Source organism: Mustela nivalis (genome assembly GCF_964662115.1).
Source record: "Mustela nivalis genome assembly, chromosome: 4".
Taxonomy (NCBI): Eukaryota; Metazoa; Chordata; class Mammalia; order Carnivora; family Mustelidae; genus Mustela; species Mustela nivalis.
Window position 1 is genome coordinate 118752859 of NC_139023.1, and position 15371 is coordinate 118768229.

A 15371-nucleotide genomic window follows, 5' to 3' on the forward strand; every position below is an offset into this window, starting at 1 on the left:
AACTCACAACACAAAGCGGACATCTCTTCTATACCTTGGCAAGCCGTCATACTCCTCTAGGCATGGATCAACTTCCAACATTTTAACCTTGGCCCTTTCAGTGTGGTGAAATGTCTCAATGTGGTGAAGTAAGCGTTCCTTTAACATGAGTGCTTCTGGGCACCTCATCCCCTCGGGACATCACCCTCCTCCTCACCACAACCTCTTTCCTCACTTAGGTCAACAAGCACCTCTCCACGGTGTTCCTCTGTGGCCACACATTTCCAGTCAGACACTTCTTCTGTAGCTTCCTTTGTGCTCCTTCAGCATTTCTCTCTCAGCATGGTCACTTTCTTTTTCTTTCTGCACTTTCGTATTTGTTGGCCAATTCTCTTGTTCAATCATCCATTTCTGTGAAATGCCCCAGGGGTTTATCACTGGGAGACAAGGAGCCAACACAACTACAGGGACCAATCACCAGCAGGCTTTAAAAGAAGTGACACGATTAGTTACCAATGGTGATGCCCTCTGTTATTTATACAGTGATCTGTGGAGTAATGAACAAGTTTGGACTTTATGAAATTGCTGTGCTAACTGAAATCTGAACCACTGCGTTTCAGGACTGCTGTTACTGAAACCATGATAACGGAAATTTGTGCACACTGGACCTGTGCAAAGCAAAGACACACTATGATTCCTATCAGTAAAGACAAACCACCAGCCTGAGAAACTATTAGATTCATTTCTTTCATTGTTGCTTTCCATTTTAAGGGCTGGTTTCACCCTCCATAATTTTGATTTAATTCTGCTTTGTAACTATGTATAACATTTAGCAGTCCCAAGGTGAGCCACAGGGCAATGTATAGTCAGGAAAATCTAGTTTCTATTTTTGTCCCCCCATCAATTTTGGGGTTGTCCATTATTCTTTTAATATAAGCAAATGCATATACATTTTCATATTCTTCCTTTACTGAATTTTACTATATATTTTTTAAAAGATTTTATTTACTTATTTGACAGAGATCACAAGTAGGCAGACAAGCAGGCAGAGAGAGAGAGGAGGAAGCAGACCCCCCACTGATCAGGGAACCCGATGTGGGGCTGGATCCCAGGACCCCAAGATCATGACCCGAGCCGAAGGCAGAGGCTTAAGGCGCCCCTTTACTATATTTTTAAAAAAATTATTTACTTAGGGCACCTGGGTGGCTCCGTTGGTTAGACAATTGCCTTTGGCTCAGGTCATAGTCCTGGAGTCCTCGAATGGAATCCCGCATCAAGCTGCCTGCTTGGCAGGGAGTCTGCTTCTCCCTCTGACCCTACCCCCTCTCATGCTCTCTCTCTCTCTCTCTCATTCTCCTTCTCTTGAATAAATAAATAAAATCTTTAAAAAAAAAATTACTTATTTTAGAGAGAGAGTGCACCGGCACATGGGCAGTACGGGGCAGGGGGACAGAAAGAGACAGAATCTCCAGCAGACTCCCTGCTAAGCGAGGAGCCCCACTCCTGGGCTCAAGCCTGGGACCCTGAGATCATGACCTGAGCCAAAATCAAGTGTCAGATGCATGGGGCACCTGGGTGGCTCACTCGGTTAAGGGTTTGCCTTCAGCTCATATCATGAACCCAATGTCCAAGACTGAGCCCCGCAATGGGCTCCCTGCTCAGCAGGGAATGTGCTTTTCCCTCTCCCTCTGCCCGGCTCTCCTACATTCTCTCTCTCTCAAATAAATAAATAAAATCTTTGTTGGAAGGGGAGAATCAGATGCTTAACTCACACTGAGCCACTCAGGTGCCCCTTCTTTCTGTACCTTACTTTTAAAAAAAGATGTATCTTAGAGATTACACAATAGTACAGAATAAGTCCTCATTTCATTTTATACCTTTATAATGCTCCATTACGTTGAAGTACCAGCTTTTTAAGTTTATTTGTTTATGTACGTGTGTATGTAATCTCCACACCCAATGTGGGGCTTGAACTCAGGACCCTGAGATCCAGAGTTCCATGCTCTTCCAACTGAGCTAGCCAGGTGCCCCAGAGTACCAGATTTTTTTTAAACCAACTTCCTAATCGTATTTGGATTATTTCATCTTTTGCTATTACTTTTAGTCTGTAATGAATAAACCCGTAGATACCTTTTTCTTACTGTTGCCAGTGTATCTTGGGGATAAATTCCTAGAAGTGAGCTGGCTGAATCAAAGAGTAAATCCTAATGATTTTGCTACTTCCTGCCAAACCCCCCTCAAAGGGTTATACCATTCTGCATTCCTGCCAGCTATGCCCCCCTACAGTCTTATCAATAAAACATGTTGTCAAACTTTTTTATTTTTACCACGCTGATAGACGAGATACTTAAGTGTGGTTTGCATTTGCATCTCTTTTATTTTGCATGACTGCACAGCTTTTCTTATTAAAGGACATTTTAAAAATATAACTGCTCTGACAGGTTTGATACTTTAGAATAAGAGTTTTCAAAGAAAATCTTCACTCAGGGTGCCTGGGTCGCTCAGTGAGCTAGACGTCTGCCTTAGGCTCGGGTCCTGATGTCCTGGGATCGAGCCCTGCATTGAGCCCCGCATGGAGCCCTGAATCGCATTGGGCTCTCCGCTCAGTGGAGAGCCTGCTTCCCCCTCCCCGACTGCCTGCCTCTCTGCCTACTTGAGATCTTTATCTGTCAAATAGATAAATGAAATCTTAAAAAAAAAAAACCAACAACCTATAACTAGGTACTCCTCATCAAACATGAAACCCAATGCTGTTTATGGATTAAGTCCAAGAACAAAGAGATCAGAAAGGTACTTGGCCCAATGACAAGGATATATCCCCCATCCCACATGAGCAGAGTAATTTCTATTCAGGATTAAAAATTGAGAAGTGAGCAGGCTTACTGTGCAGACTTCACACTGTGCAGTTTACTAAACAGATTCTGTCATGACAAAAAATGGAAATGTAAAATGAAAAATAACCTAGCTTCAATGAGACATCATTAAAAAAAAAATCAAATAATTCTGAGATTCTTTGACTGAAGCAATTATACTTATAAACAAAAATCCCAATACAGAGGTTACTGGGGTAGCTGAGTCAGTTAAGCATCTGCCTTTGGCTCAGGTCATGATCCCGGGGTCCTGGGATGGAGCCCCAAGGTCTGGGGATGTCTGGGAATAGAGCCCTGGGGTCCTGGGATGGAGCCCTGAGGCAGGGCTCCTTGCCCAGCGAGGGGGCCTGTTTCTCCCTCTTCCTCAGCCTCTCCACCATACTTGCGAGCTCTCTCGCTGTCAAATAAATAAATAAAATGTTTAAAAAAAAAAAAAATACAACCACACCACTCCATAGACTATTTCTCATCAAACCTCTCAGCAACCACTTACCTTTTCCCTTCCACCCACGATTAAAAGTGGAAGAGTCAACACAACCTGGGGCAGAGTACACAGTTGGTTCATCCTTGTTCCCCCACAGTGCCCTGTGCGTAGACTCTCCATAAATACTTGGTGAGTTAAAGAATAAAAACACCCTCCCTAGCAACATGCCCAGACTTTTCCATGGGAGGACCTTTCTCCTGAATTATAAGTTAGGGCAACTCCCTAGTAAACCTTTCAAATAAATTCAACCACCACCTCCTGAGTGCCCAGCCTGGGCCAGTGTCAAGCCCTGTCCTTGGCAGGGGCACGCAAAGATGAGTAACACACAGCCCTTGACACCCCGGGGGAATTCAGTCTAGTGTGAGAAACACAAACTATAAAGTACAATGGGAACATGCCACCACCGAGATAAAACGGTGTGGGAACACAGGTGAAGGAACACGTAATCATGCAGGGAACGAGGAGAAAAGGTGAGGTCAGAAAATCCACAAAAGTACCATCCCCGGTCCCTTCCCCCCCCCCCCCCAACACACAGGCTCCTGCTTGTTCTAAAACGCTATTTGACAAACTCCAAAATGATCAAGTCGTTCCGAGGCAGATACCCCGTGACAAGTCTGCAGCGGGTCCCAGCTTCTCTCCCCGCAGCACCAACTCCACAAGCAGCAGCCCTGTAGTGAGTGGGCACCTGCTCTGTTCAACCCTCTGCCAGGTACTTTATAGATTCTTTATTTAATCCTTACAATAACCTGATGATTTGGCCACTATCACCTCAGCTTTACAGATGAAGAAACTGAGGCACAGATTTCCCCTACCACCACCACCATCACCAAAAAAAAAACTTTGGGGGCACCTGGGTGGCTCAGCCATTAAGAGGCTGACTTCAGCTCAGGCCATGATCCCGGGGTCCTGGGATCGAGCCCTACATTCTACTGAGCCCTCCTGGCTCAGTAGAAAGGCTACTTCTCCCTCTCCCACTCCCCCTGCTTGTTCCCTCTCTCGCTGTGTCTCTCCCTGTCAAAATAAATAAAATCTTAAAGAAAAAAAAAAAAAAAGACTTTATTTTTTGAGAGAGAGAACACAAGCAGGGGGAGTGGGAGAGAGAAGCAGGCTTCCCGCCGAACAGGGAGCCCCATGAGGGGGTCTCGATGATCAAAGGGGCCCAGAGTACTAAAGTACTTTAAACTCTGTGAACACAAGTTGTTTTAAGCCTCTGCTTTTGCCCGGAAAGCCCTTCAGTCACCCCTCACAAATCTTCTCTCTCTCTTAAATAAGTAAAATCTTTAAAGAAAATAAAAAGAAGGGGCACCTGGGTGGCTCAGTGGGTAGGGGCCTCTGCCTTCGGCTCAGGTCATGGTCCCAGGGTCCTGGGATCGAGCCCCTCATCAGGCTCTCTGCTCAGTGGGGAGCCTGCTTCCTCCTCTCTCTCTCTGTCTGCCTCTCTGCCTACTTGTGATCTCTGTCAAGTAAATAAATAAAATCTTTAAAAAATAATAATAAAATAAAATAAAAAGAAAAAATAAAATTGACTTCCCTATCCTCCCAAGTTACTTGCTTTCTCAGATTAAAGGGGTTTTTCACAGTTTCTAAAATCTGATTTCTTCTCCCCCACCAGAACACAGGCTTCATGGGGGCAGGAAACGTAATGTCTATTCTGTCGTACTTCCAACACCTAACCCTAGCACTTAGGGGCATTAATAAATATTTGCATACCTGCCTCCTTATACTACTAACTTCTTGGGAAAAAGACAGTCTTCACCAGTTCTGAATCCCCAACACAGGGGAGCCTGGGTGACTCAGTGGGTTAAGCCTCTGCCTTTGGCATAGGTCATGATCCCAGGGTCCTGGGATTGAGCCCCGCATCGGGCTCTCTGCTCAGTGGGGAGCCTGCCTCCCTTCCTCCTCTCTCTCTGCCTGCCTCTCTGCCTACTTGTGATGTGTGTGTGTGTGTGTGTGTGTGTGTGTTAAATAAATAAATAAAATCTTTGAAAAACAAAAAGTCTTTGCATCCCCAACATACAACACATGGAACCACCTCAATAAATGCTGAACTGAAACCAAATTAAGGTTATGGCAGGACCAACAGGATTTTCCCTGGGGGAAAAAGTAGTTTTGGAAGATCATTCAAGGCATGGAACCAATATGGCCAGAAACACAGAGGCAGGAGAAGAGGCAGCACTTGGTGAAAAGGTGTTCTGCATAGCAGGGAGCCCAAGAAAGGTGAGGAAAGCAGCCCAGCAGGATGCAGTGAGACATGGCAGTATTTCTCTTTAGGCAGTAATGATCTAGGCAAAGTTTTTAAAGGAATTGTGGATTTTTTTTTTTTAAGATCTTATTTCTTTATTTGAGAGAGAGAGAGAGAGAGTATGAGTGAGAGCACAAGGAGGGGAGGAGCAGAGGGAGAAGGAATTACAGACTCCCCCACGAGCAGGGATGCAGGGCTTGATCCCAGGGCTATGAGATCATGACCTGAGCTGAAGGCAGAAGCTTGACCAACTAAGCCACCCAGGTGCCCCCAAGCAGTTGTGTTTGTTTTGTTTTTTAAGATTTTGTTTATTTATTTGATAGGCAGAGATCACAAGTAGGCAGAGAGGCAGGCAGAGAGAGAGGGAAGCAGGCTCCCCGCTGAGCAGAGAGCCCGATGTGGGCCTCGATCCTGGAACCCTGAGATCATGACCTGAGCTGAAGGAAGAAGCTTTAACCCACTGAGCCACCCAGGCGCCCATGCAGTTGTGGTTTTTGAAAGGTCATTCCAGACAGATAAAGGGATTACAAAAATCCAACCAGCACTGTCAATAACATTCACAAGATGGAAGGAAAAGAAAGAAGGCCTAGAGTCTGAGCCAGAATCTCCTATGCCACAACCTGAAAGCTCGTTTTTGTATCAGGACCTGCGTTTTTAGCTAGGCATCAAAATTCCTTTCTGAATTTGATTTACATGACCAAAATGTACCATCCAGCTTTTTCTCTTAAGTGTGTACTAATGCTTTCCTGTGACTCCACATTGTTAACCTTCACTGTATTTTATATGAATGCTCTTAGTTACAAGAAATACCATCCTTTCAGGAAATCACAAGTTAGCAATTCTTTTTTTTTTTTTTTTAAGATTTTATTTATTTATTTGACAGAGAGAGATCACAGGCAGGCAGAGAGGCAGGCAGAGAGAGAGAGAAGGAAGCAGGCTCCCTGCCGAGCAGAGAGCCCGATGCGGAACTCGATCCCAGGACCCTGAGATCACGACCTGAGCCGAAGGCAGCGGCTTAACCCACTGAGCCACTCAGGCGCCCCACAAGTTAGCAATTCTTGAAGCCATTTCCTAACACCTTAAAATCCTAGGAGAAAAGCAACTTCACAGTTACCAAAATGATAATGGTGGAACAACCGCTATTTACACTTAATTTAAATCACTGAATGCACACAAACTTAAACCCAGAAGTTGAAATCTGCCATAGCACCACCTTAACCAAGATGATATGACCCCGAAGCCCCCAAAGGAAAGTGGAAATGAGCAGAATAACCATATTTCTCACCGTAGGACACTTCATTCCTTCTACAATCCCATAACATTTTACTGAGACTGCCCTTAGAGCATTTATCATGCAGTTTCATGATTTATCTGTGTGCCCAACTTGCTAGCTAAACAGATAGGGACTCATATTTTTATCATCTTCGATACATCAGATTTTTAAAAAATATTTTATTTATTTATTTTACAGAAAGAGAGAGAGCACAAGCAGGGGGAGCAGCAGAGACAGAGGGAGAAGCAGGCTCCCCACATGCCAGCACCCTGGGATCATGACCTGAGCTGAGGGCAGATGCTTAACTGACTGACTAAGCCACTCAGGTGCCCAAATGCAACAGATTTCAACATTCCCCCTGCCATAGTGTTTAATAAGTACTTGCTGAATGAATGAAAGAAAACAATTCTCAAAAAGGAGGGCTTCCCTGATAAAAACTCTGTCAGTCCTCACTGTGATTCTAGGAAATAAAGCTTGACAAATTTGTTGTTTGGATACTTCCTTTCTCTTTACCAAGCAATTTGCTTCCAGAAATAATAAGGAAAAAGAGAAGTTACTACACTAGTCCAAATATTTGCATTAAAGTTTTTCTAATTTAACAGCACAATTTGCACACTTCCTTTTTTCCTATGATAAAAGGTGTGGCAATTTCAGAAAAAAAAAGACAGGGACTGAGGACAAAACAGGAAGCCCAGTATAAAATTCAGCATCAACTACAAAGCTATTCTGTAGGTTATTTCTACAGAACATGCTCTCACCCCACCCTCCCCTCCAAGAGGCTGCAGGAGCCAGCTGTGATGGGCATGGGACCCAACCTAACTGGTCTCCCCACCTCCAGGTCCTGCCAGCTCCACATTTTGCTGCCAAGCTAATCTCCCTACAGCACAGCCTGTGATCAACAGGACCTAATGAAATCATCATTGTCCTCCCCCCTCCAACGCCTCCGTGCAGTGCAGTCGCACTCCTTTAAGTTCAAGGCAACAACAGGCCAGAGCCTCAGGGGGGATCACTGACCTATCCCATACCCACTAAGGTAAATCCTATAGATTCTCCTTTCCTGGTTTTCTTTCTCCTTCTCGCTTTTCACCCCCACTCCCTCTTCCAGGGTTAGCCGGCCTAACCCAGATTAGCTGTGACCAATAAAAATATAATGGGAACTACCAATATAAGTCTTCATTTGCCAACAGCCACATTAAAAAGGTAAAAAGAAACCAGGGCAATACGTTTTAATAATGTTTCACTTAAAACCAATATAACCAAAAAGTAATTTCCTCGTTTGATTTTTAACCAATACAAAGTTAATGATGAGTTGTTTTACTTTTTCTCCTCTCCAGACCAGTCTTTGAAATCTGCCTGTTCTGTTCTTTTCCAGGACATGTCAGTTCAGACCAGCCACGTTTCAAGCGCCACACATGGCCGGCCAGCAGCCACTGTACTGATACAACAGCTTGGGCTCAGATACCATGACCCCACAGCATCCACTGCCTCCCTTTTTCACCTCCTGCAAAGACTTGATTCCAGCTGAAAACAGACCTTTCACCCAAGCCTGTCGTCTTTCATGGCACTCCTTTGGCTGTCCCTTGGGTCCGAAATATCTTCTGGTCCTCTCCAAACGCCAATACCCAGCTCCAGCACTACCTCGCTCATAAAGCCTTTCCGGTTTCCCCCACTCATAAGTCACCTCTACCTCCTGCGTACTTCCAGTTCTCATCTTGCAACTCTGTAACAACATTAGTGCTGTCGCCTGTTGTACCCAACAGACTGCAAACACCTTAAGGGCATAATACTGCTATTTCTATTATAGCTCTTAAAGAACACGGCACACTGCTTTGCCCACAGCAGACCATGATATGCTAGCTTCTGATGACGTAACTCTTTAATTTACCAGCTTTATGGTAAGTAAGTGTACCCTTAACATGCACACTCAAGGTACAGATAGTTCCAAGGTAAGTTTAACCACTGAATGTGTAGGTGCCTGCTGCCTGCTGGGGGCGGGGGTGGAGGGCACCAGTCATACTCTGACTCAAAATTCTAGCAAACATCCTAGATCAGAAGTATTATCTTGACAACTGAGGCTGGAACCCCTGGAAATTCAGTACAGTATCTTGGGCCTAATGCCATAATAATTCATCAGACATCTAACTATTAAAAATAACATGTTGTAACATCAGAAAATGGAAAGTCCCAGATTAGATACCCTTATCTCTATGACAGAGTGCCAAAGTGACAGCCAGGAAAACTCGGGGCCTGCTCTGTAATGTTTCACGATCCTGTACCAAACCTTTAATTCTCTCTACTTGTGGAGTGAGGAGGAAGCACAGCCCCCACCAAGGGCAGGGATAGGGTCTTTCACTCAGGCCCACCACAGTGTAAATGCCACAAAGCTTTCCAGAGGGACCCTGTTAAAAGGACATGCTGACACTGCTACTCCTCCTGTCAAAAATAGTTCTCCATCTGACTCCCAACAACTTTCCAGCAGCCTAAAAGCCCTACATAATCTGGCTTCCTGCTGGCTCTCTCCGACCTCATCCCTCTCCCCCTGGTCACCACTCCAGGATCACTGGCTGTCTCGCTCAACATGCGAAACACATGCTGCCCCAGGGCCTCCGCACAAACTCCCCCTCCCTGCCAAGTTTTCCCCACCCCCAGGCTCCAGTCATCTTCGGTTTACGCTCTTTCAGGTCTCCAACATTTCCGCATCAGAGAAGCCTGTCTGATGTAAAATACAATTGAGCACCACCTTCCTGCACAGATCTGACACTGCTTACCCCACCTACGCGGCTTCATAACCCAGAGCTGTTACATGTTTACTCTTCGTCTTTCCCTACACTGGACATGAGCTCCAGGAAAGCAAGATCCTGCTGGCTTTATTTGTTCCTGTAGCCTCACTGCCCAGAATAATGCCTGGAATGCAAAACAAACAGATATTTACTGGCTGAATGAGTGAACAGGCAACATTTTAACTTTCCTTTGGAAGTAGCAGAACAGGAATGCCTGAGTGGCTCAGTCGGTTAAGCAGCTGCCTTCAATTCAGCTCAGGTCATGATCCCAGGGTCCTGGGATCGAGCCTCCTTGTGCTCCCTTCTGAGCAGGGAGCCTACTTCTCCCTCTCCTCTGCCCCCCTCACACCTGCTTCTGCTCTCTCTCTCATAAATAAATAAAATCTTTTTAAAAAGAAAAAAAAAAAAAAGGAGGAGCACCTGGGTGGTACAGTCGGTTAAGCACCTGATTTTAATTTTGGCTCAGGTCATGATCTCAGGGTTGGGAGATCAAGCCCCATGTCCAGCTCTGCAACCAGTGCAGAGTCGGCTAGTCCCTCTCCCTTCCTCCACTTGAATGTTGTGCAAACGCACGCGTGCGCTCTCTCTCTCAAATAAATAAATAAAATATTTTTAAAATAAATTTAAAAATAAGAAAGGAATTAAAAAGGGTGCCTGGGTGCCTGAGTGGTTAAGCGTCTGCCTTTGGCTCAGGTCATGATCCCAGGGTCCTGGGATGCACACACCCCCCCCCCCCATGGGGCTCCCTGCTCAGCGGGAAGCCTGCTTCTCTCTCTCCCACTCCCCCCGCTTGTGTTCCCTCTCTCGCTGCCTCTGTCAAATAAATAAAATCTTAAAAAAAAAAAAAAAACATAACAGAAGAGACCATTCCCTCACTTTTTCAAATTATATAGAAAGTGTTTTCATTTTGATATAATACATGCACATTAAGAAAAAAAATTACCCATACGTTTATAAATTTAAAAAACGAAAGTCATGCTACTGGGCATCCTAAATAATCCTATTCCCAACGAAATTAACGCTGCAAAGGTTGGTAATGTCCTTCCAGAGCCATTCTATGTATGCCTACATTCCTATTCATAAAAACAGAATCCTATCTTTTGATTTTATTCTGCAATTCATACACTGTATCATGCCATGTTTACCTATTAATATGATTTACTTTTTTTAATAGCTACTCTTCTATTTTGTAGGTATATCCTAGTTTAGAATTCAGCCCCCTATTGATGGAATGGTTCCTGTGTCTTTTATTTTGAAAAGACAAAAACAGAGTTTCTTGGGTTTGTTTTGTTTTGTTTTTTTCCCCAGGCCAAATAATCTGCCCTCTGGGCTAAGACATTAGGATCTCACCTACACATCCTGAAACTCAAGCAGAAACTGATGCAGATCAATGAAGGAACAGGGAGAAACTCCACACAGAGGGTACTACTTAAGACCTGAAACCAATGGACACAATCTTCTGCTTCCTACCAAAGGGCCCCTTCAACTCTCTTTACAATTCAACAAGCATTTTAACAAGCTACAGATAGTTCTCGGGCCCTCTGTTTTCTCCTGTTCTTTTTTCTCTCCTTCTGAAAGATGGATTACCTCAGTCCAAGCACTAACCCCCACACAGACTCAAAAAGAATACCACCTATCAATTCTCTTTCACCCATGTGTTCTGCAGAAGAGATCCGTAAAAGGTCCCTGTGAGACCCTCCAATAGCAGACTTTATTTCCTGAGCTGCCGTCATGATTTATACGGAAATGTCTCCCCCTGTTCTGCCCCCAGCAGTGATCCCAGAGCAGGATGTTGTTCATAAATCTCTTCCTTCGGCTCACGCACCACCCACCGACCAGCTTATTTTCACAAGAGTTGCCATTTCCCATACTCCCCTAGTGTAAGCCCCCATATCACAAAGTCCTGATACTGAGGTCTTTGTCCATCACAAGAACCAGGCACAGTCAAAATGTCATACTTCTGCCATTGTGAACGCAGAAAATTCTACAAAGCACTATATATAAAGGAATGCTGATGTATTTAAAAACACACCCTGATTCCAGACAAAAGCAGGCAAATCCGCTAAGAGGCCATGACCATTTCTTGATGGTAGAGGTGAATTCTCATTTGTTTTTAAAATATTAATTTATGGGGCATCTGGGGTGGCTCAGGCAGTTGAGTGTCTGCCTTTGGCTCACATCATGATCCCGGGGTCCTGGAATAGAGCCCCTTGGCAAGCTCCGTGCTCAGCGGGGAGCTCGCTTCTCCCTCTGCCCCTCCCCCACCAGCCTGTGCTCTCTCTAGCTGTTCACTCTCTCTCTCAAATAAATAAAACCTTAAATATATATATATAATATCAATTTACTCACCATCTTCTCAGTCCAGGTATAACGCCAGTCTTTGGAGACACAAAGATGACAGCCCTTAAATCAGCAGTCTGATCTCAGAATCTCATAAAGAAGCATCACAGCAATTTAGGAAATAAATGCCATAATAACAGGCAGTATCTTCAAGAGAGACGGGGGACCACTGCTGCCCACAGGTGACAGGTGACAGCAGGAGCTGCATGGCGCAGGTAAGTGAACCAAGAGTTGAACAGCATTTGATATGCTGAGCCATCCTTCCTGTGCTCTCTTCTCTTGGCCCCCAAGCCAGCACTCCCTTGTTTTTCCTCACAGTCCTTTCCTTTTACTTCTCAAGCTCCTTGAAACTTCTTGCTACTTCGTTTCCTCTTCCTGGGCATTTTCATTTTCTCACTCTCCCAAGAAAATCTCATGGATAACAGTGGTCCAATTTCGACTAAACAAATCTGTATCCTAGGTCCGGACCTTCCCCAGAGAGCTCCAGTCTTAGATAACCAACTCCCCACTTGACATCTCCCCTTCCAAGGAGGTGTTTAGGAATCTCAAGCTTAAACGCGCCCCCAAAGACTTACAGCCCTTCCAGGCTTCCCCACCTTGCCAGCAGCATCTCCCAGTAACAGACCCAAAAAATGAGGAGTTGTTCTTGACCGCTCTCTTTTATACATCCTTTCCGCCCAACTACCTACAAATTCTTTGTCGCCATTTCTCCAAAATTATCCAGAATCGATGTGGCCCTTTCCAGCTCTCCCATGAACCACTTAATAGGCCCCCAACTGGTTTCTCTGCGTCCTCTTCTGCCCTACTACACTCCATTCTCCATTTGATAAGTGACCTTCTAAAATCATGTCAACCATTGACCCGTTTACAATTCTTTGAGGACTTCCCCTAAATACAAAGTCAAATTTCTTAGCATGGGTCACCAGATCATTTCCTGGCTTGGTACTCTATTCTCCAGTTATACTGAAATTTATTCAGTTTCTCAAAGGAGCCTTATGTTTTGTTTGCTTTTAACCCAAACCTTCCCAAGTGTGTTTCCTCTTACATAGAATACATTTTTCTTCTCCCCATTCCACCACCCAACTGTTTCAACTGACTACCTCTTAAACAAACATATATTCATTATCTGCCCTGCCTCCTCCTCCTCCAAGAAGTCTGCCTTGGTTATTCTGCAAATCTGCATTTAGGTGCCCTTTCCATATGCTCCGGCAAAGCCCTGTACTTCCTGGGCAGCACTTAGAGATGAAGGAAGTAAAGGCAGTGTATGCCAAAGCACATAATTTGAAGATTTTTTTTTTTAAGATTTTATTTATTTGTCAGAGAGAGACGGAGAGAGAGCGAGCACAGGCAGACAGAGTGGCAGGCAGAGACAGAGGGAGAAGCAGGCTCCCTGCCCAGCAAGGAGCCCGATGTGGGACTCGAACCCAGGACGCTGGGATCATGACCCGAGCCGAAGGCAGCTGCCCAACCAACTGAGCCACCCAGGCGTCCCCAAAGCACATAAATTGAAAGACAAAAGCCTGCAAAGAGAACTTCTATACAGCTAAACACCAGGGTTGGTGGAAAAATTGGAGATGAGACTTGAAGAAAAGGCGGAGACCCTGGGGATGGAGGTTTGGGTGCCCCATTAAGGGAATCCAACTATAAACAGCAGATGATAGGGAGCCTTTTAAGTTTTTTAGGGAAAGAAGCAAAATGAATGTATGGGGAACCTCTTAGCTCAATGCGGTTCCTCCTACTGAGGAGCAGCGATGAAGTCAGGCCGGACAGCGCCGGACACACCTTGAGAGAGACAGAGGAATCCGGAGAGGGAAATGATGGCGGTGTAGCAGCAGTTCTGGCTCACAAATCTAGATGGGGAGTCACCTACCTTAGGTAGGACAGCCACAGTGAGACTGTACAGAGAAAAGATGTGGTAAGAAGGAAGCAAGTAAGTCGAGGACAAAGGGCTGAGGAATGACAACTTTTATTAAGCAGGAAAGAAAGAAGTTGTGTGTGGAAGTGGGAGGGGCCCGTCAGAAGGGTAAAGAGCTTATGAGCCATCATGAGCATCCCAGGGATGTTACTGGGGAAGAGGGAAGACAATGTGCCATCATGTGCCCTATTTACTCGGTGGCACTCTGAACATAGCAGGTGCTGAACATTTGTTGAAGTGTAAAATAATACACTGAGCTCCTCTGTCTAGGTTACATATATTCCAAAGAAACTACATCTATTTCTCAGATTATCAAGACACTATCTTACTACAAAGAGATAGTGGGAGAGGTAGTCCAAAACCACACGCATTCCCTGATTCAAAGGATGCTAGATGTGAATCCTTATGAAAAGGAACAACACAATTTTTCTTCCTACAAATAATTACCCTCTAGCATTTCAAATTGAGGGTTTTAATGTATTCTATCTTCATAAAGGAGAGAAATCTTTAGTGTATGTAAAAAGGTCATCTGAGTGGATGGAACAGGGAAGAGGTACAGAGACTTGGACAATGACAGACAAACACTGATGGAGAAGACTGGGAATGGGCAAAGGGAAGGTGCAGGCCAATACCCAGGAGCTGAAATCGACCCATGGTAAAAGGCCAGTCAGCAAACTGGCAGAACTAACTCCTACTGATTCAAAAATGCCATTAGCCTCCTAATGATACCGAGTTATCAACATGTCCTTTCTGAACCATAACGAAGGACCTACATTCAAAATACATGCCATATTCCTGCTTTTCTGGCTACACTGCTTTCCTAGACACAGACTCAGAATGCCACGCAGAGGGAAAAAGATGTTTTCCCCTATGGGTCATACCCTTCACTCCTCTTTTGCCAATGGTTGATGAGAGAAAAGGATTAGCCAGTGCATGTAGCGAACCTGAGTGTTAACCCAAGCCTAACACACTGGCCCCAAACAGACAACGGTACTGGGAGATGACACTGACAAATTAGCCTGAAAAGGAAAATACATGCGATTTTTAAAGCATTTTTAAGGCTTGCCATACATTAAAGCAATTTGGGTTTTTGTTTGGTTTAGCAATATGTTTTTAATAGGTCAATGAAGATAAATAGGTAGCAGTAAATCACTGTTTACACAATTCTGAAGACTTTACACACAGGCCTTAAAATGTACTTTTTGATAATTGGGTCACCAAGTAATTGCCCCATCTGTGACAAGATTTCACAGAAACACCAAGTTAATGCATTAGTAATACAGCAAGAACTTTGAGCTATCTTTGCCATAAAGAGCAAATGAATACCCATAACTACGGTCCCCTCTCTCTCTCTCCCTCTGACAGCAACAACAGAGGCAAATTCAATCATTCATTAATCACAGGTTATTTGCAAAGCACAGAGATAATCCTGAGGGATGAAACAGGCCTCTGCTGTAAAAGTAGTTAACAATTTACACAGATGTGTGA

General features: G+C 44.6%; 1 protein-coding gene across 4 annotated transcripts in view; it reads right to left on the bottom strand.

The window, feature by feature from the left end:
• Nucleotides 1-15371, bottom strand: part of AFF1 (ALF transcription elongation factor 1) — a 250846-nt gene that overhangs the window by 155451 nt on the left and 80024 nt on the right. The gene's annotated exons all lie outside the window — the stretch shown is intronic.